The following is a 5,083-nucleotide window of genomic DNA, read 5'->3' as shown; positions in this document are numbered from 1 at the left end:
GGCGCGCTCCTCCCCTCCCCGCCGCGAGCTCCGCGGCTACGTCCGAGGGGGGCGGGGCGAGGGCGAGAAGGCCCCGCCCACGGGGCCACCCACAGCCTTGCCCCGCCCCTGCCCCAGGCTCAAGCACGCTGCTCTCCCCGAGGCTGCCCGGACAAAGGCACTCGAAGATTGTGAGCTGACAGCCCTGGGCACCCCTCTTTTCCTCCCTCTCCTAGTCCATACCGCGTAGAGCCTGTGGAAGCCACTGGCCTGGGATTTATTTGTAAACAGGACAGACGAAAGGCACTTAGAGACCATTTTACACTTGGGGAGTCTGAGGCCTGAGCTGGGAAGATTCTTGTTCTGGGACAAGAGAAGGGGAGTGCCCAGGGCAGTGGGAGGCTTAAAGGAGAGAATGGAGGCTGTAAAACTGTTAGGAACAGGGCAAGAGTATAAAATTTGCCCTTAGCCAGACCAGCTGGGCATTTTAGGCTGTCGCCCCTGCCCTCCCCACCTCCAGGTGGCCTCAGAGATGGTATGTGGGGTGTTATGCTCTCAGGAGTGGGGGAAAGAGGACTTAGCGTCTGACACTGACTTGCTATGTGGCCTCAGGCAAGTCCTTCCCCTCTGAGTCTTTATTTTTTATATATAGAGACAGGGTCTCTGTCACTCAGGCTGCAGTGCAGTGGCACAATCATAGCTGACTGTAACCTTGAACTCCTGGGCTCAAGCGATCCCAAAGCGCTGGGATTATGGGCGTGAGCCACTGTGCCTGGCCTTGGGTCTTGTTCTTTATCTGTATGTAAAAATGAGATCTGCGACCCTATCTCTAAGTGACCCTTCCAAGCCTGCCAGGGCCAGCTCCTGCATGACCTTGACACAGACCCCACCCTGCTTCCTAGGGGGCACTTCAAGGGCAATCTGGACCCTGGAGTTCCTCAAGCACAGATGTCCTAACTCTAGGATTTGAGAGCTTCCTGTGCCTTCCCCTCAAACTGTGCCAAAAGGAGTCAAAGGGAGAGTACATTTCTCCAAGCCACAGCCTGGCTTCTTCTAGATGAGGCTGCCTCAGGCAAGGCGAACTTCAGCCTCTGTAATGACTCCAGGCTAAGACTGGGGCAGTCCTGTCTCTGTGCTGGGAGAAAGACAGTGCTGTGCTGTCCCCAGCTAGATGTGGAGGCCTTGCTGACATTCTACTCTCTGTTTATAAACGACATGCTTTTTTAGCCATTCTGTCCTTTGCTCCTCCCAGCAACACTGCTCACGTGGATAGTGCAGCCTGCGATAGACCAGATAAAAGCCCTGGGTGTGGGGGAAGCACTCACTGGGGGTCTCAGAGAGTCAGAGGCTGCATTCAGACTCAGGCCCCTCAGCCATAAGCTAGAGTACAGTGTCAGCGGTTAGGGACCTAACCGTCCTTTAGGTGGCTGTGAACTCACTTTTCTGAACCTCATCTGTAAAACAGGCAATAATACTATTCCACAGAGCTGTCTTTAAGGATTAAATATTACAACAGGAGTTAGAAAGGCTGAACCTGTCCTTGGGAACCCACCTTTAAAGTTGCCTCCTCCAGGAAGCCTTCCCTGACTACCACCCATAGATTAGGTTTCCCCTTGTGGGCTCCCACAGTCCTGGACCTTCAGCGTCACAAGTGTTGCTGCTGCCTGATTCTATTCTTCTCACCTCCCCTGGACTTTGTACCCTCCAAAGGCAGCAAGTTTTTCCGATTCATTTCTGAAGCCCAAATGCCCAGCAAGGGGTCCAAATGGAGTTGGGGTGCAGTCAGTGCTTCTGTCGTCCCCCCCTTTCCCCCTGCTCTCCGCTTCACTTTCCACCACACCAGGCTGCCTTCTCCCACAAAGGGCTGTGGCAGTGGGTAGGTGGCGCCACAGGGCGGAGCCCCCCAGCTCTCTTACCCCAAGCTGGGTCCTGGCACAGGAGAGAGAGCATTCTGGAGCGGGGAGGAGAAGCGGTCACCCCGGGCTGGCTGGCCAAGGGCAGCTGGTGGTGTCCGGCTGGCAGGGGGCACCATATGGGCGCGGTAAGCAGGCAGGCCTGGGAATGCTGTGCGTGCAGCGAAGACTGTTTACCGGCCTTCACATCCTGCCGGAGGTGACTTGCTGGGAGCTGTCAGCCATGCATGCCCTGCAGAGGGGCAGCCTGCCAGTGCCCCTTCTGCTGGCCCCAGAAACAGAAGCAGAAACAGAAGGTCAGAGCTGTGAGGGGCCTCCTCTGAGGTCACTGTGCCCAAACCCTCATTTCACAGATGAGGAGCCTCAGGCCCAGAGAGGGGCGGGGATTGCCCAGGGTAACACAGCAACCCAGGACCAGACGCCAGGTCTCCTGGCCTCCCACCTTGGCTGCGTATGACAACTGGGAAGGAGCAAAGAAATCCTGAAACTACACCAGTATTCAAGAGGAAGTTTTAAGGTGATTTTTCTTTTCTTTTCTGTTTTTTTGTTTGTTTTGGTTTTTTGTTTATCTGCTCTAACTTTGCAATTTCTACAATGATCATGTATCCTTTTAGTAGTCAGGAAAAAAAAAGCAATAAAAGGGGAAGGGGAAGCTCTCTGTGGGAGTAACTGGATTTTGTCTTTAGTAAAATGGCATCAGAGCTGCAATCTTACTGACTTCTCCCCCAGTGGGCCCATGGGACCCCAATGAGATGTGGGTGCCAGGGAGCTGGCAGGGGTCTCAGCCTCCCCCCAACTGTCCCTTGGGCTTGCAGTGGGACCAAGACAGAGCCCAGGCTGGGATCAGAAGCCCTGGTTTCCTCAAGTGGTCTGTACTCCCTACTCCCCTGAGCCAACTCCTTCACCTACTTTTTCATCTGTAAAATGGGAATTATGGTGTGTGTGTGTGGGGGGAAGACAGCAGAGCACAGCAGTTAAACACGTGGATGCTGGAGCCTGGGGTCCAGGCTCCCCCACTTCTTTACTTCATGGCCTGAGGCAAGTCATTTAAATCCCACATGCCTCAGTGTCCTCAAAAATGTAAAATTGGTGCAAAGGACTAAATGTTTATGTTCCTGAACTTCTTAGGTTGAAATCCTAATCCCCAAAGTGATGGAATTAGGAGAGGGGGGTCTTTGGGAGGTGAATGGCATTAGTATAAAAGAAAGCCCAGAGGTCCCTGCCCCCTTCTGCCATGTGAGGTTCTAGTGAGACGATAACCGTCTATGAACCAGAAAGCGGGCTCTCACCAGACACAGGATCTGCCTGCGCCTTGATCTTGGACTTCCCAGCCTCTAGAACTGTGAGAAATACATTTCTGTTGTTTATAAGCCACTGGTCTATTTCATCGGAACAGCCCAGACAAAGATGATGAGAATTTTGTCTCATGGGGTTGTCCTGAGGATTGAAAGAGTTAATGTTTGTGACATGTTTAGAATTATGTCTGGCCTATAGTAAGTGCTATATATGTTGCATATTTTAATAACACTGAAGTGACTTTCCTAATTGCATGAACAATGAAGATGAAATGGCTGGAGTGGTTATTATTATCATGATTCTTGGATAGTCCCCAGGGAAGGAAGCTCTTTCTTGGGATTGGAACCAGCCTGGCCCAGTCTAAGCTGGGGGAAGTCCAGCCTCACCCCAGGGCGCCCACTGCACCCTCAGCGGGCAGGGCAGGGCTGCCCCGCCCTTCCTCAAGCCTGAGTTTGCGACAGCCCTCCTCCAGGGAGTCAGAGGGAGCCGGTTACTGGTGAGTCAGGGGCCCCGGGCCTCCTGCTTAGACGTGGCTCTGGCTCTGACCTACCCCAACTTCAGGGCCTTCCTGCCTGCTGTGGCCACTGACTTGACCAGTTTCCTCTGGACCCCTTCCTCCCCAGACCCTTCCCACACTGCTTTCTTTTCCAGAAACATCCAGCCAGATTGCCTCCTCAACTCTCTTGGCCTCCCTCCTTTGCCCAGAACATCTAGTTGGCCTCCTCCCCAAACCCACAAGCACAGCCCACCGGCACACCAATATTCTCTCCCCAACACACACACACACACACACACACACACTCCTAAGCAACAACTGTTTGACCTTGGAGTTCCACATACCTGGGCTTTAAAACCAAATCCTCCACGTATGTATATGTAACCTTAGCTAACTCCGAGCCTCGGTTTCCTCATCTGTGCAATGGGCATGATACCCATCTTAGAGGGCTTTGTAAGGCTTCTGTGGGATAATATGTGGAAAATGCTTAGCCCCGTGCCTGGCACGTGGCAAGCGCTCAGTAAATGGTAACTCTTGTTATCAGTCATTTTACGGTTATTAGTGAAGCCATTTGCCTCTCCCGGCGGCTGAGCCTGCCTCAAGCAAAGGGGCTGGGAATCATCATTCACCCCAGGGTCCCCTGGAGCAGCTGGCCCCCAGCGCCTGGCACAGAGGAGGCGTCCGGCACACCCACAGGCTTGACTTCACCTCTGTCCTCTGGTTCTCAGAGTGTGTCTGGCAAGTGGGTGACCCTCTGCAGTTGGAGGAACAGCAGCGCCTAATGGGGCGGTGGGAGGTGCTCCTGGGGGGCCCCTTGGCCCCTACCCCTCCAGTCTGTCCTTCTTGGTGGGACCAGTAGCTGTCTCCTCCCCCTGCCTGGGCAACCACAGGGAGAGCTCTGGGCTGTGGAGCCCTGAGCTAATTAAGAATGACAACGCACCCGTGTAATTGCCAGCAATTGATGAGTCCCCTGCCTTTTCCTGCCCCTCCTTCCCTTACTCTCCTTGGCACTGTCTGGCCTGGAGGTCACTGCACAGACATGAGGCAAGCAAGTGCTGTGACTGAGCACAGGCTGGTGTCAGGAGACCTGGGGGCTGGCCGCCTCTGCCACCCTCTTGCAGTGGGACTCTGAGCAAGGAACTTCGTTTCTTAAATTGGCTTCATTTCCGCTTCCCCATCAGCAGGGATCTTGACCTTGTGCTGAGAGGAGGTCAGAGGAGGGACAAGGTGAAGAGGCCAGGCCAAAGGGGCTCTGCTGAGGGACTGGGCGGCCCCTACCAGACTGGTGGAGTATAAGAGACAGCCCCAGGTTTGCGTCCCAGCCCTGGCTCAGCGGCGGTGTCATCCTGGGCAGGCTACCTACCTGCAGTCTCTGAGCAGCAGGGTCCTCCCCTCTAAA

This window comes from Eulemur rufifrons, chromosome 8 (assembly GCF_041146395.1).
Source record: "Eulemur rufifrons isolate Redbay chromosome 8, OSU_ERuf_1, whole genome shotgun sequence".
Taxonomy (NCBI): domain Eukaryota; kingdom Metazoa; phylum Chordata; class Mammalia; order Primates; family Lemuridae; genus Eulemur; species Eulemur rufifrons.
Note: the sequence above shows the minus strand (reverse complement) of the source record.